General features: G+C 47.1%; 1 protein-coding gene across 1 annotated transcript in view; it reads right to left on the reverse strand.

Moving 5' to 3' along the window:
* Nucleotides 1–19,610: 19,610 nt before the first annotated feature.
* The window catches only part of sned1 (sushi, nidogen and EGF-like domains 1), a 166,093-nt gene continuing 159,269 nt past the window's right edge, over nucleotides 19,611–26,434 (reverse strand). The window contains exon 29 of the mRNA XM_070883295.1: nucleotides 19,611–25,597. The gene's annotated coding sequence lies outside the window, so the exon portion shown is untranslated. The remainder of the gene's footprint in view (nucleotides 25,598–26,434) is intronic.

Genomic DNA, 26,434 nt, shown 5'->3' on the forward strand with positions numbered 1-26,434 from the left:
GTGTGGGGCCATCGCCCGGGACAATCCAGAGTAGCAGTTGGTGCACCGTGCCCTCGTAGTTGACCTTGACCATAGTGCTGCCCAGGACAGTGATAAGCTCTTTGGTGTACGTTCTCAGTTTCGTGTAGATGGGGCTCAGGGCTGGTCTGAGTGCCTTGTTGCACCACAGTCTCTCAAACATCTTTTTACTCTTGATGGATTGGCTAGCGCCAGTGTCCAGTTCCATGGCTACAGGTAAGCCATTCAATTTTATATTTAGCATTATAGGTGGACATTTCGGCGAAAATGTGTGCACCCCGTGTACTTCAGCATCTGCCTCCTCTCTCTGAGGCTTGAAATTGCTTTGATCCACCATGGACTGATCTTCCTCTGCCACGTGGTGGTTAGCAGGTTTTGCAGAGCTTGCAGCTCGTCTGCAAGCTTGTTGGAGGTGCCCCATTGTTCCGCAGCTCTTGTAAACATACCCTTTGAAGTGGCATGAATGGGCTGAATGGAAGCCTCCACAACGCCAACAAGGTGTGAATTGCCTTGCATTCATCCTTTGTTGCGGACTCTGAGTCATCTGGGTCACCTGAGGCCTGCTGACAGTTGCAGACTCGTGCTTTCTGCCCTGTACATTTCTACTAGCAAACACAGTTCCAGTTAATTTATGAACATTGCTTGCACTTGTGTGCTGAGAGATTTGTTTGGTGTTATCACTGGTGGACATAAACGCCTGTACTTTCGCAATGGCCTTACTGAGGGTCAGTGTCTCTACAGTCTAAAGTTTTCGTAGGATGGTCTCGTGGCCAATGCCCAGTACAAAAAAGTCTCTGAGCATTTGCTCCAGGTAGCCATCAAACTCACATTGTCCTGCAAGTCGCCTTAGCTCAGCGACGTAGCTCACCACTTACTGAACTTCAGATCGCTGGCACGTGTAGAACTGATACCTCGCCATCAGCACGCTCTCCCTCGGGTTAAGATGCTCCCGAACCAGTGTACACAGCTCCTCATACGACTTATCTGTGGGTGTCACCGGAGCCAGAAGGTTCTTCATGAAGCTGTAGGTTGGTGCCCGGCAGACCGTGAGGAGGACCGCTCTCCTTTTTGCAGTGCTTCTTTCTCCGTCCAGCTCGTTGGCTACAAAGTACTGGTCTAGCGGTTCGACATAGGCTTCCCAGTCCTCACCCTCCGAGAACTTCTCCAGGATGCCCACAGTTTTCTGCATCTTTGCGTTGGATTCGTATACTCGTCGCCAGTTATTGTGTTCCTAACACAGATGAGACTGCATACAAGGAGGTTAAAGTAACAGTGACCTCAGTCTTTATTAAGACACTCCAGAGTGAGGAACAGGCCTTAGGGGCCAGTTTATATACAGTGCTCCCAAGGGATGCTGAGATCTCTTGGGACTTCAGGTGATGCACTCCCTGGTGGGGGAACATGGGAGTGCATGCTTTACAGATGCACAACACTTATGATTTCAGACCAATGTTGGTATAACATTTTTGTTATTGAACATAACCATGTTGCGCATTGTCTCAGATAGCTGCATCATTACACACTGGCGATTCCTTAACATGAAAATGTTAAATACAACTTAACATCAATCAACGTAAACTTTAACTAGCACCAAGGTGATGGGCACCATTGATGTCTGAGCTGCACACACACAGCAGTGTGTCAGCGTTGTCATTCACATCAACACTCTTTCAGGCAAATTGTTCAGATCTCAGCTCCTCACGTAAGAGTCTTGCAGCTATGTAGCCACCACGGGCCCTTTCCTGCGATCTTGAGAGGGTCGTGAGTATGGTTGCATACCCAACCTGATTGTCTGGCCCTAGGTTAGCGTCCAGTCCCTCATCGTCCTCTTCCTCTCTCTCCTGAGGTGGAGCATCAGTGCCTTCTGGCAATTCGTGTCCCCTCATGATAGCCAGGTTGTGCAGCATGGAGCACACGACCATGAATTTACCTAGTTGCTCAGGGTTGTATTGTAGCTCCCCTCCTGAGTGGTCAAGACATCTGAAACGCTAAGCACAGTTATTGTTTGGTGGCCCGATTGCATTGAAAGTATAATAGCGATTGATCAGAAGCAATAATTTCCTCACTAAAATACACCTAGAGTAAAGCCCCAATAGTCCAGAGTCTGAAAATATGTCTGTTGAGATGTTCACTTCACCTGAGAAGAACTCCAGAGTCAATGCAAACTCCCTCGAAGTTGAAGCAGCCTTTTGAATGATGCGACCTGCGATTTAAAAAATGCCAGCACACCGCTGGCGTTTGTTCAGAACAGTTGCACTTTTTGTGGGTGGTTTTTTGGGCGAGCGATATTGTGGGCGATATGTGAGCGAGGTGGGGAAAGTGACGGTGGGCGATCTCCTGGGCGTTAGTTTTGCCAAATGTGCACTTTATGACAAAAAAAGTGGACGGGCGGTATTATTGAATCTCAGCGTTAATTCTGTGCGGAAAGTAACGCTGGCCGATATTATGGGCGTGGATTTCGCTCATTCTGAAGATTCCGCCCAAAAAAAGTGGGCGGGTGGTAATATTTTTTCCGGCATTAAGCACATGGCGAAAGTAACGCTTGCCGATCAGTTTCCTAAAAATGCCTGTCAATTTACATTTTGTGCCAAAATGGGCAATATATGGGCATTATACGTCATTTCAGCGGTAAAATGGGCGTTAAGTGGGCGTTAAGCATGCAAAAAAAGTGGAGGTTCTAGCCCCATATCTTGATCACTGGACATGGTGAAACACTTAAAGAGGCCAATCACGATCATGACCCAAACTTACACAAATTCATGCAGAGATGCAGAAAGCGAAACATCAAACTAAACTTCGATAGCTGACCAAGGGCCGTGCGGCTCTTTGTCGGCCAGCATGGACACAATGGGCCGGAATGGCCTCCTCCTGGACTGTTAATTTCTATGTTTCTATGTTTCTATAAGTTCGAATACAAGAGCTCCCAAGTGAAATACATGGGACACATACTGTCTAGTGATGGACTCAAAGTCGACCCAAGCAAAGTGGTCGCAATCAACGAAATGCAGAAACCGCAGGATATCACAGGTGTACAACGGTTTGCCGGCATGACAAAGTACCTCGCAAAATTCTTGCCAGATCTTTCAGCAAGCCTCTGTGGCGGCTTACTTATAAAGACACGATCTGGAAATGGACTGAAGAACAAGACAAAGCGTTTGAAGCTATCAAACAACGCGTGACAGATTCTCCGGTGCTTAGGCACTTTGACCACAAATTTGCGACCGAAGGTCAAGGAGTTGCTTTGAGCAAGGGTCTTGGGTTCGTCCTTCTGCAACAGGGACAACCAATCACATATGTGAGCCGATCGCTCACTCCAGCAGAAATGCGATACTCTCAAATCGAAAAGGAACTGCTCGCTCATATCTTCGGAATGGAACAAAACCATCAATATGTATACAGTCGCAAGATCACGCTATGGACAGACCATAAGCCTTTGGTTGCTATACAACGCAAGCCGTTATCTGTCATCATCATAGGCAGTCCCTCGAATCGAGGATGACTTACTTCCACGTCAAAACGTTCACAGGTGTTTCAATGATGGACCTAAAATTCCAGGTCCCAACTAAATCGTGAAGGGTGGAAGATGCCTGTGCTTGGATTTTTTTTAACATGTGGTGACCGTTGCACACCAGCCACCACATGGGCTTGACAGAGCTAGGTCTTGGTCCAGTAGTAAGGATTAACCAAGACGACTGGAGACCAGCTCTGCTGCATGGACCTAGCGCGCTCACATATCGCAGTGTGGGCTGGCCCGTGCTACCCCTGGGCCCGTGCTGCCCCTGGGCCTTCACCTCTTCTGGGCCCCGAACTCACGGCTCTCCTGGGCTCTGGTCACGTCCCTCTATAGTCTCTCGCCGCTCCTTTGCCACGATCTCGCCGCTCCTGATGTACCTGCCCATGTTCCAATCACCGACCTGCACCTTGGTGATGTCCCTTTTCACTGCCGTTGCTCTCCTGCTCCAGCACGTGCTGCTCCCTGGAGTGGTACGCTGCCACACTGCTCCTTCCGCTCCCCGGCCTGCTTCGTTGGTGCTCGCAGGCCGGGGGGCGCTATCTGTAGCACCGAAGTGACTACAACTTCTGCTCATTCGGCTCAACCAATATGATGTCGAAATAAAGTATCAACCAGGAAAATAAATTTACCTAGCAGACAACATTTTGTACACATTCCTTGAAAATGTGGAGAGATCACCAACTGAAATTGCAGTGGAATGCATCCACATGTTGGATTAACTCCCGCTCTCTTAACAAGGACTGACTAACATACAACGCACAACTGCAAGTGACTCCACACTACAACTGGTCATACAACAAATCACAACTGGATGGCTGGAAACAACACATAAGTGCCCACCTGTTCAAAGTTCGTGACATGCAACACTTAGATAAAGAAACAATACGACAGTTTTTGTTGTTGTTTGTTAAACTTTTATAAGTTAATTACCAGTTTATATTGAAGCTCACTTTAATTCAATTTGTTTTTTATGAAAGGAAAGGTGTAACGATATAATATATTGCACCCTCTTGATAGGAGGTATCGCTATAATGTAGAGTGCCCTCTAGCTAGGAGTTATAGCACCCTGGATCTGTATTAAGAAGCTGTTTGTATTTGGATTGCCATTTTCACTGCACATTGCTGACTGATCTCCACAATAAATAGAGTTAAATTGAACTGAAGAGTGTTCAAGAGACTATAAAATACAGCCATGGTCATGTACAGTAGTATAAATGGGCCTGTTTGGGTGTTACATCAGTCTTGTAGCAGTATAAAATGTTACTCAATCTTCAGCAGTGTGCGCCCAGCATTCCCTTTTTGCTTTGTCAAATCTTCCATTCCCTACACTACAATAAACCTCCTGTTGATCTCCCTCCAACTGTCTTCATGATGTGTGTGTATAAGCTGCCCCTTTTCAATGACTTACCAGGGTCTGTTACTCTGAAATCTTTACTGTCCAAAGTTATAGAAAATGTTGCTAACTCTCAAATTAGATCTCATCTTGAAAGTTTTGGCCAAATCCATGATAACAAGTGATTTTTTTAACAGAGTGACTATTTGCACTAGTTTTTTGTATGTCTTTCTGCACATGCGCGCATTGGACTCTGCCCCCTTTTTGAGCATGGGCCCTTGATTCGGTCACGCATGCGCAGTGCGACGTATGAGGAAGCCGGAAGTAGAGCCAAACCACGAGTCGTGTGGAGCTGGAGCTGCTTCTATCTTTTGGATTATTTGAAACATTTTCGCGGCCTTCTGTGGGAGAGAAAACATTGGAGGTGGGAGAGAGAGAGAGAGACTGGAGAGCGAGAGAGAGAGAGAGACTGGGGAGGGAGAGAGAGAGAGAGAGAGATTGACTGGGGAGCGAGAGAGAGAGCGAGGTTGGGGAGAGAGAGAGAGACTGGGGAGGGAGAGAGAGAGAGGCTGGGGAGAGAGAGAGAGAGAGACTGGGGAGGGAGAGAAAGAGGGGCAGATTGGGGAGGGAGAGAGAGAGACTGGGGAGGGAGAGAGAGAGACTGGGGAGGTTGAGAGAGAGAGACTGGGGTGGTAGAAAGAGAAACTGGGGAGGGAGAGAGAGACTGGGGAAGGAGAGAGAGAGGGGGCTGGGGAGAAAGAGACACAGGGGGCGGGGGGAGAGAGAGATGGGGGGGTGGGTGGGAAAGAGATGGATGGGAGAGAGCGAGCTGAGGTAAGAGAGAGACAAGGGGGGTGGGGGGGGAGAGAAAGGATGAGGGGGGCGGGGAAGGAGAGAGAGAGAGAGAGAGAGAGACGGGGGGGGTGGAAGACAGAGACTCAGGAAGGAGAGAAAGAGAAATACTGGGGAGGGAGAGAAATAGAGAGAGACTGGGGAAGGGGAGAGAGAGAGAAACTGGGGAAGGGGAGAGAAAGAGACTGGGGAAGGGGAGAGAGAGACGGGGAGGCAGAGAGAGAGACTGTGTGGGAGGAGGAATGAGAGAGACTGAAGAGAGAGAGAGAGAGACTGGGGAGAGAGAGAGAGCGACTAGGGAGAGAGAGGGAGAAACTGGAGGGGGGGGCGCGAAAGAGAGAGACTGGGGGAGAGAGACAGAGACTGGGGAGAGAAAGGAGAAGCAGGAGAGGGGATCGTAGTGGAGAGAGGGATCACGTTCTTCCAATCCCCTTTACACCCACACCCGATTGTGACAAAGGACATCATTGGTATGGATGAAATGTGGAAATCATGACACTGTCACTATTCACTTCATACCCAATAAACCTGTTAACAATCCGTAACCAACACACAATGTCCCATCTATTGCGGGGCAGGGGAAGTAAGGTCAGGAACTTGGGCTGGGATGATGTCAGGAACTTGTGCTGGGTGAATGGGTGAATGGGTGGATGGGTGGATGGGTGGGTGGGTAAGGAACTTCGAATGGGGGGGCCAGGAACTTGTGCTGGGATGGGGGAGCTCTATCCTGTCTGGGGTCTGAAGTCCAAATGGCTCAAATTATACTTTGCAAAGTCATTCAGAACTTGGGCTGGGCGGTTCCAATTGCTCATTTCAGAGAAACTTCTGGGCGTGGCTTATCCTCCAAGGGGACCAATCAGCAATCGGGTCAGGTGATCATGTGAGCCTATCAGTGACAATCAGAGCTTTTTGCTCGTGCAAATAGCTGCATTCTTTTTTTAATAAGGTCATTTCACTCACAATCTCCTTCCCTGTGATGTGTACCTCGGGAACTCTGCTCTTCAATATCTTGGTGCTTCATAACAGAAACAAAAGACTTGCATTTGTCTTTCATGACCACCAGACGTTTCAAAGTGTGTTACAGCCAATTAAATACTTTTTGAAGCGTAGTCACTGTTGTAATGTGAAAAAATACATAGGATAATACAGCACAGAAAGAGGACGCTCGTCCGAGCTGGGGAGAGTTTGTTGGGATAGTGTAGAAGGAGCTTTACCACGTGTCTAACCAATATTGTACCTGCCCTGGAAGTGTTTGAAGGGAAACTGCGGGAGCTTTACTCTGTATCTAACCCGTGCTGCACCTGCCCTGGGAGTGTTTGATGGGACAGTGTAGAGGGAGCTTTACTCTGTATCTAACCCGTGCTGTACCTGCCCTGGGAATGTTTTGATGGAACAGTGTAGAGGGAGCTTTACTCTGTATCTAACCCGTGCTATACCTGCCCTGAGAGTATTTGATGGGACAGTGTAGAGGGAGCTTTACTCTGTATCTAACCTGTGCTGTACCTGCCCTGGGAGTGTTTGATGGGACAGTGTAGAGGAAGCTTTACTCTGTATCTAACCCGTGCTATACCTGCCTTGGGAGTGTTTGATGGAGCAGTGAGGGAGCTTTACTCTGTATCTAACCCGTGCTGTACCTGCCCTGGGAGTGTTTGATGGAACAGTGAGGGAGCTTTACTCTGTATCTAACCCGTGCTGTACCTGCCCTGGGAGTGTTTGATGGGACAGTGTAGAGGGAGCTTTACTCTGTATCTAACCTGTGCTGTACCTGCCCCGGGAGTATTTGATGGAACAGTGTATCTAACCAATATTGGGCCGAAAGTTCCGGACTCACCGGGTGCGTACGAAGTGCCCACTGACCTGCCAAAACTTCACAAAAGCCGGTTTTCAGGGCACGATGCGCCAAAAAATGGCGTTTCCGATTTTTCAAGATTTCTCTAGGCAGATCCTCCACATCCCTGGGAGACGGGCATTCATTCGGGAGACATTGGGCTATTTGCCCAACTCATGCCCAGCGAATGTCCTTCAAACTTTTATGCCTAGTAAAAGCAGGCGCATAGCTTACTTTTACCAGCATAAGAGCTATAAAACTTATAAAAATGTAATTTAAGCACTCATTTTTATATTAAAAATCCCATCCATTAAGGTAACTATTAAAACACATTTAAAAAATTCCCCCAATTTTTTTTTCTAAAACATTTAATCACATTTAATTTCAATTAATTTTAAATATGTGAGGTGTTTTATTTATTTACTATGCTGTGTTTCAGTGTTTTAGGATCTTTTCGCATTGATATTAATGGGAACTCGTGCAAACGGAGTTCCTATTTTTATCAATGAGCATACTGCATCGTGATTGATGGCCCAGGCACACATGACTACAGCATGTACGTACGTACCTGAAAGGCATCTTCCCTTACGCTGCGCACTGAATCTCGGCCTCCGACCGGGATTCTACATTCCTACGGGACCACCAGGTACTTTCGTAGATTTTTTTCGGTTCAGAGGCGTTCGTATGAAGGAAGCTCCGACCACAATTTTCCCACTATTATGTTAGATAGGACAGTGTGGAGGGAGCTTTAATTTACTTTGTATCTCACCCGTGCTGTACCTGCCCTGAGAATGTTTGATGGGACAATATAGAGGGAGCTGTACTCTGTATCTAACCCCGTGCTGTACCTGTCCTGGAAGTGTTTGATGGGACAGTGTAGAAGGAGCTTTACTCTGTATCTAACTCAAGCTATACCTGTCCTGGGAGTGTTTGATGAGACAATGTAGAGGGAGCTTTACTCTGTATCTAACCAGTGCTGTACCTGTCCTGGGACTGTTTGATGGGACAGTATAGAGGGAGCTCTACTCTGTATCTAACCCGTGCTGCAACTGCCCTGGGAATGTTTTGATGGAACAGTGGAGAGGGAACTTTACTCTGTATCTAACCCATGCTGTACCTGCCCTGGGAATGTTTTGATGGAGCAGTGTAGAGGTAGCTTTACTCTGTATCTAACCCGTGCTGTACCTGCCCTGGGAGTATTTGATGGGTCAGTGTAGAGGGAGATTTACTCTGTATCTAACCCATGCTGTACCTGCCTTGGGAGTATTTGATGGAACAGTGTAGAGGGAGCTTTACTCTGTATCTAACCCGTGCTGTACCTGTCCTGGGAGTGTTTGATGGAACAGTGAGGGCGCTTTACTCTGTATCTAACCCGTGCTGTACCTGCCCTGGGAGTGTTTGATGGAATAGTGTAGAGGGAGCTTTACTCTGTATTGAACCCGTGCTGTACCTGCCCTGGGAGTGTTTGATGGAGCAGTGTCGAGGGAGCTTTACTCTGTATCTAACCTGTGCTGTACCTGCCCTGGGAGTGTTTGATGGAGCAGTGTCGAGGGAGTTTTACTCTGTATCTAACCCATGCTGTACCTGCCCTGGGAGTGTTTGATGGAGCAGTGTCGAGGGAGTTTTACTCTGTATCTAACCCGTGCTGTACCTGCCCTGGGAGTGTTTGATGGAGCAGTGTCGAGGGAGCTTTACTCTGTATCTAACCTGTGCTGTACCTGCCCCGGGAGTGTTTGATGGAACAGTGTCGAGGGAGCTTTACTCTGTATCTAACCTGTGCTGTACCTGCCCTGGGAGTGTTTGATGGGACAGTGTAGAGGGAGTTTTACTCTGTATCTAACCTGTGCTGTACCTGCCCCGGGAGTGTTTGATGGAACAGTGTAGAGGGAGTTTTACTCTGTATCTAACCTGTGCTGTACCTGCCCTGGGAGTGTTTGATGGGACAGTGTAGAGGGAGTTTTACTCTGTATCTAACCTGTGCTGTACCTGCCCTGGGAGTGTTTGATGGGACAGTGTAGAGGGAGTTTTACTCTGTATCTAACCTGTGCTGTACCTGCCCCGGGAGTGTTTGATGGAACAGTGTAGAGGGAGCTTTACTCTGTATCTAACCTGTGCTGTACCTGCCCCGGGAGTGTTTGATGGAACAGTGTAGAGGGAGCTTTACTCTGTATCTAACCTGTGCTGTACCTGCCCTGGGAGTGTTTGATGGAACAGTGTATCTAACCAATATTGGGCCGAAAGTTCCGGACTCACCGGGTGCGTCCGAAGTGCCCACTGACCCGCCAAAACTTCACAAAAGCCGGTTTTCAGGGCACGATACGCCAAAAATGGCATTTCCGATTTTTCAAGATTTCTCTAGGCAGATCCTCCGCATCCCTGGGAGACGGGCATTCATTCGGGAGACATTGGGCTATTTGCCCAACTCATGCCCAGCGAATGTCCTTCAAACTTTTACGCCTGGTAAAAGCAGGCGCATAGCTTACTTTTACCAGCATAAGAACTTTAAACATATAAAAATGTAATTTAAGCACTATTTTTTTATATTAAAAATCCCATCCATTAAGGTAAGTTTATATTAACACTATTAAAACACATTAAAAAAATTCCCCCAATTTTTTTTCTAAAACATTTAATTACTTTTAATTTCAATTAATTTTAAATATGTGAGGTGTTTTATTTATTTACTATGCTGTGTTTCAGTGTTTTAAGATCTTTTCTCATTGCTATTAATGGGAACTCGTGCAAACGGAGTTCCCATTTTTATCAATGAGCATACTGCATCGTGATTGATGGCCCAGGCACACGTGGCTCCAGCATGTACGTACCTACGTACCTGAAAGGCATCTTCCCTTACGCTGCACAGTGAATCTCGGCCTCCGACCGGGATCCTACATTCCTACGGGACCACCAGGTACTTTCGTAGATTTTCTTTCGGTTCAGAGGCGTTCATATGAAGAAAGCTCCGACCGCAATTTTCCCCCTATTATATTTGATGGGACAGTGTGGAGGGAGCTTTAATTTACTCTGTATCTAACCCGTGCTGTACCTGACCTGAGAATGTTTGATGGGACAGTATAGAGGGAGCTGTTCTCTGTATCTAACCCGTGCTGTACCTGTCCTGGGAGTGTTTGATGGGACAGTATAGAAGGAGCTTTACTCTGTATCTAACCCGTGCTGTACCTGTCCTGGGACTGTTTGATGGGACAGCTTAGAGGGAGCTCTACTCTGTATCTAACCCGTGCTGCACCTGTCCTGGGAGTGTTTGATGGGACAGTGTAGAGGGAGCTTTACTCTGTATCTAACCAGTACTGTATTCGCCCTGGGAATGTTTGAATGGACAGTGTAGAGGGAGCTTTACTCTGTATCTAACCCGTGCTGTATCTACCCTGGGGGTGTGTGATGGGACAGTGTAGAGGGAGCTTTATTCTGTATCTAACCCGTGCTGTATCTACCCTGGGGGTGTGTGATGGGACAGTGTAGAGGGAGCTTTATTCTGTATCTAACCCGTGCTGTACCTGCCCTGGGACTGTTTGATGGGACAGTGTAGAGGGAGCTCTACTAATTACAATGTTGCCGACTCAGTAAGCTGACACTTAAGCAGGTTAAGTACTTGGGAAAGTTGCTGGATGGCTGATTGTGTCCCAGGTCAGGGGGGGAGCAGAGAAAAGGGAAGAAATTGGCAAAGATTAAAGCAGTGCCAACTTTCCATTCGAAATAATGGATGCAGTTAATTACAAGTGTCCGCCGTGGCTCAATGGTATCACTGTCGTCATTGACTCTGAATGTCATGGGTTCACGTCCCATTCCAGAGATATAAACAAAAGATCTAGGCTGACACTCTATTGTAGTAATGAGGAAGTGTTGCACTGTCGGACACGTTGTCTTTTGGATGCGATGTTAAATCAAGTCTGCTCTCTCAGGTGGATGTAAAAGATCCTATGACACTATTTCGAAGAAAAGCAGTGGAGTTCTGCTTAGTCTCCTGGCCAATATTTATACCTCAATCAACTTCACTAAGACAGACTATCACATTGCTGTTTGTGGGACCTTGCTGTGTGCAAATTGGTTGCCACGATTCCTACGTTACAACTGTGACTACGCTCCAAAAGTACTTCATTTGCTGTAAAGCACTTTGGGACGTCCTGAGATTGTGAAAGTTGCTATACAAATGCAAGTTCTTTCTTTTATTAATTCTTTTTCTTTGCTTTACTCATATGTTCCCGAAGAGGGCACCATGTGACCACACTGATCCAGTGTGTTATGTGTGGTACTCGATATTCTGGGACTCATTTTCCTGACTGATGGATGTAAGAACATTGTTGATGTTAATGGGACTTTAACCAGCACCTCAGGAATGCGACTTCTAATGCTTCTCACAAGCAGTAAGTAACACAATCCAACAGGAAGTCTGTTGGAATCATTCAGCTACCCTGTACGCCCTCAGCACTGAGCCGCCTGCCCGATGCATATGTGCCTGGCCTATCATACGCTTCTCAAAAATTATCCCTAAATGCGAGTTCCGACACGCACCAGGTTATATTTTGTGCAAGAGGTAGGAATAATTAAAATGTGCATTTTTGTCACCCATGTAAAGTGTCTGAACAGAATTCCTGGAATTTTGCCGTCAACGAAATCAACAAAGCTTCAAAATCATTGCATGATGCCGATGATCGCAGGCAGAGAATAAATGATCTGATTAATATGGTTGTATTAAAATTAGCATCACATTAAAAAGTGCACCCTGGGAAGGCGGTAGGAGTGTTGCATTTGGTCTCAGTGCCATGGGCCAGGGAGAGTAAAAAATATCAGCCTGGGTGAGAAAAGGTTTCTGGGCTTCGATGTGATGCCCTCTGTAGTCAAATAGTATGCTGGTTCTCACCGCTATTTTGGCAAAGTATTTGTGCATTCCAGGTGCAGATGGAACTATTCTACAGCTAAGCCAGCACCATTCCATCTCCCTCCGCCTCCCACTGTCTCTGCACCACCACCCAACCCCCTCCACCCCCACCCTCCACTCCACCTTTTAAAAAAGGCCTGATATGGGTTGAAGAAAAGAATTGCAATGATGTGCAGTGTGCATGGCCAGGGAACTAACATCACTGCTGACATTTTATCCAGGCTCGTGGAGGTAACCTCAAGCTGAGCACAATCCATTGTCAACTCCATTGATGCCAGCAATAATCCCACCAACACATCGACGGCAAGCTGATTTAAGCAGGCAGCAATGCTAACAGCATGGGTGAGCGGAAAATGGTGCCCCTGAATAAAAAATCAAGAAAACCCACATTTTCTGAAGAAGAGGTAGACCTGCTGGGGTAAAAGGTCATGGTCATGAGCGCTACCAAATTTATCACCCCAGTTAAAATCCTTCCATCCCACCCCCACATCAAGGCCAAGGAAGGAAGTCTACAAGGTCACACTGACCGGTGGCTCTCACTCTCCCTCGGTTAGATATGTGCACACTGACTGCTGTCTCTCAGCCTCTCTCCCTCTGTTAGATATGAGTACACTGACTGGTGGCTCTCAGTTTTAGGAGCCCAGTCAGTGTGCCAGCAGCTTAGAACATAAGAACATAAGAAATAGGAGCAGGAGTAGGCCATACGGCTCCGCCATTTAATACGATCATGGCTGATCTGATCATGGACTCAGGTCCACTTCCCTGCCCACTCCCCATAACCCCTTATTCCCTTATCGGTTAAGAAACTGTCTATCTCTGTCAAATTTATTCAATGTCCCAGCTTCCACAGCTCTCTGAGGCAGCAAATTCCACAGATTTACAACCCTCTGAGAGAAGAAATTCCTCCTCATCTCGGTTTTAAATGGGTGGCCCCTTATTCTAAGATTATGCCCCCTAGTTCTAGTCTCCCCTATCAATGGAAATATCCTCTCTGCATCCACCTTGTCAAGCCCCCTCATAATCTTATATGTTTCGATAAGATCACCTCTCATTCTTCTGAACTACAATGAGTAGAGGCCCAACCTACTCAACCTTTCCTCATAAGTCAACCCCCTCATCTCCGGAATCAACCTAGTGAACCTTCTTTGAACTGCCTCCAAAGCAAGTACCATGAAAAACTGTAGCAAGACTTTCCTGCTTTTATACTCCATTCCCTTTGCAATAAAGGCCAAGATTCCATTGGCCTTCCTGATCACTTGCTATACCTGCATACTATCCCTTTGTGTTTCATGCACCAGGACCCCCAGGTCCCGCTGTACTGCAGCACTTTGCAATTTTTCTCCATTTAAATAATAACTTGCTCTTTGATTTTTTTCTGCCAAAGTGCATAACCTCACACTTTCCAACATTATATTCCATCTGCCAAATTTTTGCCCACTCACTTAGCCTGTCTATGTCCTTTTGCAGATTTTTTGTGTCCTCCTCACACATTGCTTTTCCTCCCATCTTTGTATTATCAGCAAACTCGGCTACGTTACACTGAGTCCCTTCATCCAAGTCGTTAATATAGATTGTAAATAGTTGGGGTCCCAGCACTGATCCCTGCGGCACCCTACTAGTTACTGATTGCCAACCCTGGAATGAACCATTTATCCTGACTCTCTGTTTTCTGTTTGTTAGCCAATCCTCTATCCATGCTTAGTGGCATCTTGGCTTTGTGGTAGCAATCTCCACATTGTGGCATGAATCAAGAACTCTCTTGCCCCAAAAGGCTGTGGATGCCGGTTGAAATGAAGTTTTTTAAGACTGAGATGAGTAGAGGGACAGCCAAACTATTGTAGTGGGTCTCATGGCAGAAATGGGCTAATAGAGGGCAGGGCCAGATTGAGGGAAATTGCAGGGATGGATGATGGGATGTGAGGTTAGTTGGCAAGTGAGAGAAGATAGAGGTAGAGGCATAGGCAGCTATATAGTTTTAGAGATGATCTCCTTATACTTAGTATTGGAGGTGAGGGTGAAAGGGACAGGGGAAAAGGACTTGGGGAAATGGGTCACGAAGGAAATAAGGAGCGCTAGGTTGTCTTAGCTTTCCAGGATGATCCTGAAGGAGACTTTTTGTGTCTACGGAGAGTGAAGCACGGTGGTGCTTGGCCTAGCTCACTAGGTCTGGCAATGAATGACTAAAGCATTAAGCGTCAGGTGCACTTGCGTTTGCTGCCCTCGGACTTGAGGAGGCAACGAAGGGGAACGGGCAGGGGTGGGATTTAGTGGGAACGAGAGCATCGAAGACAGTGAGGGGGCAGTTGAGAAGATCAACAGCAACAACAATACTGGGATAAGTAAAAGGAGGAGAGGGTTGACCCTGAACAGCTGACAGACCAGAGAGTGTACCCAACAGCAACAGAGTGGATGGCGTTAACAGATGGCAGATTATACAATACACAACCGATGTCTCAAGGCACAAAACATACAACCCTAAACAATCAAACCATCAGAGTCAGAGAGAGAATGCAAGACCCTAACAATCAAACCATCAGGCAATAAAGAACACATAAATCTAAACAGTAGGACACAAAATCACTCAATTTGCTCCCTCATGGCGATAACTACACTGACTATGCGTTCCAGCCATTCCTTCAGGCAGAATTGTGTCACACTGACTGGTGGTTCTCAGTCTCTCTCCTTCGTTTAGATATGTGTACATTGACTGCTCTCTCTCTGTCTCTCTCCCTTGGTTAGTTATGTGTACACTGACTGCTGTCTCTCAATCTCTCTCCCTCGGTTAGTTATGTGTACACTGACTGCTGTCTCTCGGTCTCCCTCCCTCGGTTAGTTATGCGTACACTGATTGCTGTCTCTCAGTCTCTCAGTTAGATATGTGTACACTGACTGCTGTCTCTCAGTCTCTCTCCCTCAGTTAGATATGTGTACACTGACTGCTGTCTCTCGGTCTCCCTCCCTCGGTTAGTTATGCGTACACTGATTGATGTCTCTCTGTCTCTCTCCCTTGGTTAGTTATGTGTACACTGACTGCTGTCTCTCAGTCTCTCTCCCTCAGTTAGATATGTGTACACTGACTGCTGTCTCTCGGTCTCCCTCCCTCGGTTAGTTATGCGTACACTGATTGCTGTCTCTCAGTCTCTCAGTTAGATATGTGTACACTGACTGGTGGCTCTCAGTTAGGAGCCCAGTCAGTGTTCCAGCAGCTTAGTTTCATCTTGGCATTGTGGTAACATCTGAGGCAGAAGATTGTGGATTCAAGTTCCACTGCAGGACCTGAGAAAATAATCCAGGCTGACTCTTCAGTGCAGGACAGATGGAGTGCTGCACTGTCAGAAGTCCTGTAATTCAGATGAGACGTTAAACCAAGGTCCCATCTGCCTATTCAGGTGGATGATAAAGATCCCATGGCACTATTCAAAGAAGAGTAATGGAGTTCTCATGGTGTCTTTTCCAACATTTATCCTTCACCAACACCACCAAAACAGATTAACTGGTCATTTATCTCATTTGCTGTTTGTAGGGCCTTGCTCTGTATAAAATAGTTATTGATCCATATATGGCACGAAAGTAACTCATTGGCTGTGAAACACTTGAAAGGTGTGAAAGGAGCTGTATAAATGCAAGTTCTTTCTTTGCAGACGGTGTCAGCTGTTTTGAAGCTGTTGGTCAGCTTTTGATTCTAGGTTGGCTTTTATGATTCCTCAGGGAGATGCTTACACACTGATTGGTCCTCAGTCCCTCACCCTCAGGAAGCTATCTGTATACTGACTGGTGCCTCTCAGTCCTTCCCATTGTCCTGTGCTTTATGTAAATTTCCTCCCTTTGCTGGCTATAAGGGTCCTGCATAAACTGAGATTGAGCAGGTTCAATCCAATTCCTGATGGGCAATGACCCTTAACCCAAAACTATTCTGAATCTGCATTAATTCAAAGCATCATTCAGAGAGGCTGCAGGTAGTGGGAAAATGTCACTTTTCAAGAATGGGGCAAAGGCATATTGCCAAACCATTGCAGGGACAGCTTTACTCTGTATCTGATGTGTGCTGTACCTGACTTAGGAGTGCCTGATACGACCGTTTCGAGAGGAGTTTTACTTTGTATATAGTTTGTGCTATAAAAGATATGCTCAATAGGCAGTGTAGAGGGAGCTTTACTCTGTATTTAACCCGTGCTGTACCTGTCCTGGGAGTGTTTGATGGGGCAGTGTAGAGGGAGCTTTACTCTGTATCTAACCCGTGCTATACCTGCCCTGGGAGTGTTTGATGGGACAGTGCAGAGGGAGCTTTACTCTGTATCTAACCCGTGCTGTACCTGCCCAGCGAGTGTTTGATGGGACAGTGTAGAGGGAGCTTTACTCTGTATCTAACCCGTGCTGTACCTGCCCTGGGAGTGTTTGATGCTAAAACAGGGCACCCAACATGACAAGTGTTCTATTCACTAGTGTTCACACCCATCAGCTCGATAAGCATAAATTTTACAGAACAACATTATCAATGAAAACAAAGACCATGTTCCTGGTTGGATATTCACACATAGGTTTTATTTCCATTAAAACTAGTCGATACAGCTGGACTACAATGCAACACTCACAACATGTAATATAGAACAGGGAAAGGATAGTCACAGATAGAAGAGAATGTGCAGCAACAGGAAATAATAATCCACACTGTCCACATACCGACAACGGACACTGTCCACATACCGACAACAGGGTGAGGAGCGAGTGTCAGAACAGATCTCCGAAGGGAAAGGCGAACTTTAACAAGAGCATGAAATAAGATGGATTAAAATTGTAAACACAAACTAGTAGCAAATCACAAGTAGCAGAGGGCCAGTACAGTGCGTCTCCAACCCACAGCCCAAATCAGTCAAGCTGAGATGTATTTGGTCTTCTGGGAGGACGTCAGTGCATGGGAAGTGTACACATTATTTCAAAGAGGAACTACATGATTGAGCTTGGGTTCCAGTGAAAGGTGGCGAAGTACGGGGAACCCAAGGACGATAGGTTACAGGCTCTCTGCATGCTTACCATCCAGGACCTACTTGGCTACCTGCTTTCTGTCACGTAATAACTAAACCATTTCCGGGTCTGACCATTCACGGGTCTGACCATTCACAGGTCCGGCCATTCATGGGTCCGGCCATTCATGGGTCTGACCATTCACGGGTCTAACCATTCACAGGTCTGACCATTCATGGGTCTAATCATTCACGGCACTGGCCATTCACGGGTTTGACTATTCATGGGTCTGGCCATTCATGGGTCTGGTCATTCACATGTCTGGTCATTCATGTGTCCGGCCATTCATGTGTCCGGCCATTTATGGGCCTGACCATTCACGGGCCTGACCATTCACAGGTCTGGCCATTCACGGGTCTGACCATTCACGGGTCTGACCATTCACGGGCCTGACCATTCATGGGTCTGGCCATTCACGGGTCTGGCCATTCGCGGGTCTGACCATTCATGTGTCTGGCCATTCACGTGTCTGATCATTCATGGTTCTGACCATTCACGGGTCTGACCATTCATGTGTCTGACTATTCAGGGGTCTGGTTATTCATGGGTCTGACCATTCACAGGTCTGACCATTCACGAGTCTGACCATTCACGGGTCTGACCATTCACAGGTCTGGCCATTCATGGATCTGGCCATTCACAGGTCTGGCCATTCATGGGTCTGATCATTCAAGGTTCTGGCCATTCACGGGTCTGACCATTCACGGTTCTGGCCATTCACGGGTCTGACCATTCACGGGTCTGACCATTCACAGGTCTGACCATTCACATGCTCAGGAAGAGGCAAAGGTTGAAGCCAACCTTATCTAAACAGGTTTAGAGTTTGTAGATGTGGGTATTGGATCACACTGCTCTGTTGGTATATAGAGTAACAAAATAAGCTGGAAGAGCGTAAATCAAACGATGTTTTCAATCAGAAACGATTATGCTGTAACCTCAAATATGCTCCCTCGTATTTCTAGAGAGCTCTTCTATGTAGTGACAGGAAGACTCGTATGGAGATCAAATGAACTCAGTTTTCCGACACCGATTCAACTTACAGACATACTTGCAGCACAGCACAAAGCCTCACGCTCACGCACTCACACCTCTCAGACCCTGCTTGATTGAGGAAACATCAGATATGTCAATGATGACGCATACCAAAAACTAGACACACATGGTCCTAGAATTGGGGCGAGGGGAGTGGAGAAAATCTGCCCAATCGCCAGCCAGTGATTCATTGTGAAAAATGTTCGTGCAAATGCTTAATGAGGACAGGATTCGGCTCAGCTGCATTGCTCCTGATAGATGAATAGCTCAACAACATAACCTAGATGTACACAAAAATGGCCATTTCGGCAAGGTAGCAGAGGGCTGGAACTGTACCCCAGGAAGCGTAATTCACCAGCAAACGAGCAGGGAAGCAAATGACAGAACATAAACAAACTCCTATGTCAGGCATGGCAGATTATCAGTAAACATGAGCTGGACTGGGGTCTCCAAGCAGTCAAGCACAAGATCAGAGATTGAGCCAGTCCACAGTCACCTGGAACAGCACCACCAGCACTGGAATAATAAAGTGCTTGCAAGCAATTTGAGTAATTTGAGACATGACATGTGGTGAGTGTAGCGTGCTTGGGAAGAACAGGTGACTTTGGACCTAAGAGGGCGGATTTTCAGCTCCTCTGCGCTCCGTTTTCCACCCCGAAGCAGTGGCAATGGCGGTGGTGAGGTGTTCTGGGCGGGCAGTCAGCCTCCATCGCCCCGCAGCGATCCTTGGGTACGGTTTTGCGACGGTGCGGAGCAGCACTGCCCGGAAGAGCTGCACCGGTGTGCAATGCCCCTGGTTGCGACACCGGTGTGAATTCTGACTCATGCCCGACCCGTCCGCCCCGAAGCGCGCCCCACAATGACCACCTGGGAAATCGGGCGGTCCAACGATACCAACTGCGGAGAGGTAAGTAATGGACTCCTAAGGTAAGTGTCATTGATTTTACTTGTAATTTTTTTTTGCGATTTGTATTGTGGTGGCGTGGTCAATGTTTTGGGAATGTTTTTGTAGCTTTTTCTTTTAGATAGACCCCCCCCTCCCCCCAGGCATCTCTCAGAGTGCTCCCGGCCCAGCTCTTTAACTCGGGAGTTTCCCATCCTAACCCCCTAAGAGAGGTGTGCAACGTCTCCCTTAGTGCTGCACCCCCTGACTCAGGGACCAGCTGCTCAATGTTACTTACTGAGGCGCAAACTGTTCCCGGGTGCAAACTTTAGCGCCCCACTGTCATTACCGCCTCAAAAACATCAAAGCCAAAAATCCAGCCCCATGGTTTTCAAAGCTCTCCATCACTGGGTTTTCCTCACCTCATGTCTGGATCTGTTGTAGACTAATAGACAGTGATTGTTTGCTATGATTGGTCAACAACTCCATTAGCATCATATCACGCGACTACTAGGATGATAGAAGGCAAACTAGAAGGAACTTGCTCAAATTCCATTTGAAATTCCTATGTTCAATTTACCAATCAAGACAAGCTGTGATGTTTTGCCATTTCTCCGTGCTGCACCATAGATTGTCAAGGCAAAGGAACACCGGTAATTCCTCAGAGACCAAACCAAAACGCGTTAACAGAGAAAGGCGTTACCTTCTCGACCGAGGAGTTTTGGGGAGGGAGTTTACTGGAGCAACCACACTCATGCAATAAGTGGACTCTCACATTGATTATTCTCCATTTACACTCTCACTCCTTACAATGATCATGGTCTTGTGGATCTTCAGTCAGTGCGAGGAAGGCAAAGAAGAAAAGTGAGAATATGTCAAAGGCTGTCATGTCCTGTAGCATGTGATCATTTTCATAAAAGTCAAACAAAAGAATTGAGCCTACAAATGTTGCCAGATTTGCGCCAGTGTCTTTTACAAGGGAAGAGATGGGCTGCTAAGTCATTGAGGGACATATTGGTCTCCTTTGCACCTCCCTTAGCGCTTCCACGACACGATAACGGAGCGCTAACGGCGTACCGAAAGTACCGACGCCCGCGAACTTGCATGGCGGGTTAGTGCTGGTGGTACACCTTGCCGTCCGATCTCCTGCACCCCGGAGATCATGACGTCATTTGGTGCACAGCGCCCCGTTATCGCCCCGGATCATAAATTCGCTCCCGCCCCCTGCAGCATCTCCGGGCATCAACAACGGCAGCTGCAGGAGGCCTTGTCACATCGGCTGACTTCTTGGGGAGTGCTAATTAAAGGCATTGGTGGTCAGCTAGGCCAAAAAAAAATGTCACCCCACTGTGCCGCTTTTTGAATTTTCCCAGTGCCGCGATGGATCTGCTGTGCACTCTCTTAGAGCGCTTGGGGTTGATCTTCGCGGTTTGCAGGTGCCATTGCAGACCAGTCAAAGCCTTACCTTGAAACGCCCTCAGCAACGGCCCTTCCCTTTAAGGGAGGGCAAGGAGCCTGTGAATACGGCAGCGCTGCACAGGACATTGTACAGTGCTCTGCCACTACCCTCCCCCTCCTCCCTTGCTCCGTTTAGTGCTCCAAAAAAAGTGATAGTGCTGGATTTAGCTCTCACTTCCCTCCCAGAGTGCTAAGCCGGAAGTTCGCATCCACTGAAACTGTGTTGTGCCCAGCAGGTACTCTGCGCTCCCGTAAAAGTTATCACCCCAAACAGTGTGCAACGCAATTTCTAGCCCATTGATATTAAATACTTGGGCCCAGAAATTCCATGTCCTTTTAACCATGATTTCAGTGTATAAGCGGGGCTAGTACCAAAATTTGCCATTCATCCAAAATCAATCCCCCTGAATTCCTTCACACTTGTTGGCCCTCTCTCCCTCAAAAAGTGGTTGTGACTAAGTCAATTGAAAAATTCAAAACCGAGAGATAGGTTAGGAAAGGGTATCTAGAGATAATGAGCAAAGGCAAGGTTGAGCTACAGACCAGCCATGGTCTAATTGAATTGGGTTAGAGGGGCTGAATGGCCGACTCCAGTTCCTACGTTCTGGCAGTCCGCAGAGTGACAACTGAACTCTTTTACATACATTATAACGAGGGCCAGCAGCACTGCAAGCTCAGAGGTTCCTGCTTTTACACTTGCAACCCGCTCCGGGTAAGTTAGGCTGAGAATTTACATGGTGCCGTTATTGCCAGGATTAACTGAGACAGGCAGAAGTGAGGAGTTTAAGAGGCTGAAGTGTATGGAGACTTTCGGTAGCGATTTCTGCAACTGGCAACGATGTTTTGCGGTAATTTATTCGGCATTAGCCTAGGCAGACCTGGACTTGCCTCTCGCAGTTTCTGACAGTGTGAGACCACCTGGAGATTTACAATTCCACTCCATCAGCCCTATTTTCCCCTAAATGACTGCGCCAATCAGCATCACCAGATTGAACAGGTCAGCAGCAAATAAGCGTACCTTTTCTTCTGTGACTCCAACTGTCAAGAATAGCAAAGCATGACATAAGTGCATGCTCCAGTTTATTCCAACTAAAGTCTAAAATGAACACAAGCCAACCTATTCCTTCCGATCATCGTGCCTTTCCTTCGCCTGTTCTGAGATCCAAGTCAGGATCATGGGAGACGGTTGGTTGCTCATGTTCTACAAAAGGGTCACGGAACTGAGGTGGCTCTCCTCCCAGAATAGCAGGCCCCTGGCAGCGAACTATTGCTGGCTGCGTCTCTGGAGCTTGTTCCTGGCAGCCTGACGTCGCCTCCTACATTCCACTGGTGTGATACTCCTAGGGGAAAGGCTTGATCTTGACACCTGCTGCTGTCCCGAGAGGTGGAGAAACCACTGGTCCCTCGCTGCTTCTTTAGGTGGGGGGGCTGCTGCAGGGGCCAATGAAACAACTGGACATTCCAATGATATCTTCAATGAAGGAACAGCTTCCTTGATGTTGCTATAAATGATGGCTGTAGACTCAAGAGACACAGTTGTCGAGAGTGCATTGTGAATGGTTAGCTGTTACTTTTAGAGGGTGAAGAGTGTGCTGGTGCCCAAGGAAGGGGAGACCAACAGGTGTGTTACCTTGCCTTCCCTGGTCATGGCGTTGAAATTGTGCATTACTGATCCGCGATCCTGGGAGTGAGAGCACTGGCACTCGGTGCCAATGCCATCTCCCTCCATATGGCATGAGTGATCCTTTTGATAAGTGTCCTGCCAAGGACATCGAGCACTGTCCTCTGCTCTATTTCATGCAGGTGGTTTTACAGGTTGGACTCTGTGAAATTGTGGCATCTTCTTCTTGGTTGCTGTGCCATCCATTGGTCCCCGTGCCACCCCTCGATCCCCGTGCCATCCCTCGGTCCCCGTGCCATCCCTCGCTCCCTGCATTGACTGCATCTGGCAGGTTCGCCTGTGTTGCCAAGTGGCGCAAAAACAAGTCATGAGACATCCAATCAAGGCAGCTGAGTGAGCTCAGTATCAACCCTGCCGCTTCCCCAGCCACATGCTGCAATCTTCAGCCAATCATCAACTGGCTTGTTTAAAGGCTGCACTCTAATTTCCATGTACACCAGCAGATTACTCCCATTTTCCATGGGTTTTACACCAATCACTGCTCCAATGGATATGCAACTAGACTGACCCATGAAATTCTGGTGGAAATACCACTCCAGACTAGTGGAGGCCCAATACAGTTTTCATTAGTGTAAAATCGGTGCCACTCACCATATGGAATGTTTGAAACCCCTGTTGGAAGAATCAGTCATAAAAAATGAAAGATTCCAGGGAATATTAACAAATGCTTGAACAGAGGTAAGATTCATCACTGGTCCCACTGAGAAGCTTGTGAATAGCATGGATGTGTGAAGTGCAGGGCGAGTGAAGATAAATGTCAAGCCATAAGATGCCGGGATGGTGATTCAATGCACTGCATCACATGACAACACAAGCCTAATTTAAATTGTTCAAGGGAGCCAATCTCTCCCCAGTACAACATGAAGGATATTCGGCCATTAATCCAGACCAATTCTGGCTCATTTTGCAATGGAATGCTGGACACAGGTCTTCTGCATATTGGGCGGGGGTCCACTGTGGGCGAAGGGAGTTGAAAAAGGATGGTCCCTCCCAAAGCAGCAGCCACATCATCGCATTAAGGGACTCCAGACCCTGACACAGAAATCAATTTGTTATCTTTACATTAAATGGGGAAGGAAGATTTGTAACTGTGGTACAGCGGCAATGCTTAAGTAATAATGGTATGGAATTTGAGAGCTTATAATATGCCACTCCAGATTGGCGAGAAGGGAGAGGGAGAGAAAAGCACCAGTGCCAATAGATTACCATGCCAACACATGTCAAAATACAGCAAAAGATAGTCCCTTGAAATCAATGGGAATGAAAAATGGGTGGGTTCTATAATGGGCGACCCATCTGCAATGCTAGTTTTACACCCGGGCTGCAAGTCGAAAATCTATCACCTTGTTTCCACAAACTGTGCTATTTACACCGGATCACACAGGCTATGCAGACTCAGGAACTGTAGTCGGGTGTCAAGAGTTTTCCAGTTGAATTGTGACAACCGAATCATCATAAAATTCCACTGCAATTAAACGGAATCCTAGGGGATTATACAATCTGCATCCAGCCACACAATTACCAACAATCAATGCACTGCACAGCGTCAGTCACTCATCTCTGCAACCTAATGACAAGTGATGTAAGAAACTACAGTTGTAATAAAGTGTTGCTACGTCAACGATTGAGCAGGCTGGCCGAGGAGGGGACTGACATCACAAAAAAACCCATCTTCAATAGTGCAGCCCAGGGATCAAGAAGGCCTCCCCTCTTTAATAGGGGCCTGGACAAATTAGAAACGGCCCTTTCAACTGTGGACTGTGTCCAAATCCAGCTCATATGGGTAGGACCTGAGACTATTGGCACTGGAGCTGGAAAGGCTAAGAGGAGATTTAATTGAGGTTTTTACAATAATGAAAGGTTTTGACAGTGAATAGTGAAACAGTTTTCTCTGTGTCAAGGGGTCATCAATTTAAAATTGTCACTAGGTGAGTGGGGAGAGAGATTAGGAGAAACTTCTATATGCAGAGAGTTGTTAAGAGTATGGAATGTATTGCCACAGGGAAAGACCATTGCATCTTCTAAAGGAAGTGGAGATAAACAGTTGAAGCAGAGGAAGATACAGGGTTATGTGAAGAGAGGTGGGCGGTGGAAGTAGTTTTAGATTGCTGTAGCAAAGAGCCGGCATCGGTACAATGGACTAAATGGCCACCTTCTGTGCCGTAAACCTCTATGGTTCAACGGTAAGGCCTTTCTCTAACGGAGACTGGGAAGTGTATTTGGTTAGGTACTGTACTGTTAACTCTGGACTTATGGAACCAATCCAGCTAACACTGATGGGATGCAGATCTTCCCTCTCTGATGAGGACTGGGTGGTTAGCATCATCTATCTAAGGGAGAGGGGTCTAAAGGTTCCTTTTCCCCCTACCAGATTCCATAGACCTTAAATGAAGTCAGTTGGGCAATCTCAACCTAGGTCCCGGCGAATAAGTGATGAGTGCATGTCGCAGAACTGTTGTAATATTTTAATTTCTAACTAGCACAAGCTTAACATGAATGGAAATACCGCATTGGTACAGCAAGGGAGGTAGGGATTTTAAGCACGCTGTCAGGCAGTCTAGGGGGCTCTGTACTATACACAATATATTGGAGCCACACTTATCTGATTGAAGTCTTCACAATGCTATCACTACGACAACGCAATTCAAATTCCCAGCAGTCTCGTCTCTCAGCTTGAAGAATTTAGACAAAGCAGACACACAGAAATGAATACACAGGTACATACGCACTCGAGTGCACCCATGCACTACAAGCATTCACTCACTCACTCACTCGCTCACCTCTCTCTGCTTGAACACAAAGACAAGTAAGAGTGCGTGCACCTGCTCTCCCCTCCCTTTCTTCCACACACGCATTCTTCTTCAGTTAGTTATGTGTTGATCAGATTTCAACTGTCCTGGTTTTTTGGACTTTGACATCCCCAAATTGAACACAGCAACACTGAGGTGTCGTGGCTGACTCTTCAATGGGTAGCCTCGTCTTTACAATGCGTTAACTTGTGGTGGATTTGATTAACTAGCACCCATTCTTCTGATGTCTTCGGATTTGTGATCTCCTTGTTCACATCGGCTAGAAGGCCCTAAAACATAAAAACATCTCATGTGAATGAGATTCTGGGTGGTACAGGGCAGTAGGGGGGATTCTGAGCAGAAAATGGAATCCTGGAGGAAGCTACTCTGAGGCTGGAGTGGGGTCTAGGGAGGGGGGAATGCACAAAAAAAAATGTTCACAAAATAAAAAGCAAAAAAATCACAAAACCTTCAGAGGACCCTTTAACATAAAATCGACACAAAAGAAGCAAAAAAAAAATCTCACTTCCCTTTTCTTGCTGGTCTTCATATCGACTGTCCAGGTAAGACCGGCTCCCAAGTGCCGGTCTTTGCTCCTGCAGGGGCGGAGGACCGCTCAGGTGAATCTCGGGCGGGAGGACTTTTTTCGGCGTTGCATGCCGGCGCACACCGGCGGACGCTCCCCAGCGGTCCTTCCAAACCGCCGGTGTGAGGGCCTCACCAATCTCCCACGGCGAGGAGAGCCGAAAAAACGGGGAAAGCGCTGAGAAAACTCGGCGGAAGCTGGCGGTAGGACCATGAATTTCGGCCCCATAGATACAAACAACTGGCAGGTGACAAGTACCTTATTGTGTCTTGTCCAAAAGTTGGAGGAGTCTCCCCATGCTCAGATAAGTTGTATCAAGTTCAGAGCGAAATAACAATGCTTTGGCAGAAAAGAGAGCTTCTTGCAGGCAGGGATCACAATGCAGACATGTGGGCATGCCACTTAAGATCAGAAAAGATAATGAGACCAAGAGATTTAAAAGATGAAGGAGGAATAAGAGAGAGTTGGCTAGAGTTGGGAGCCTTTGGCCTGACTTGTTAGGGACATTAAGAACCCGTTTCTGTGAATAAATTGAAGGGAA

This window comes from Pristiophorus japonicus, chromosome 6, assembly GCF_044704955.1.
Source record: "Pristiophorus japonicus isolate sPriJap1 chromosome 6, sPriJap1.hap1, whole genome shotgun sequence".
NCBI classification, from domain to species: Eukaryota; Metazoa; Chordata; class Chondrichthyes; family Pristiophoridae; genus Pristiophorus; species Pristiophorus japonicus.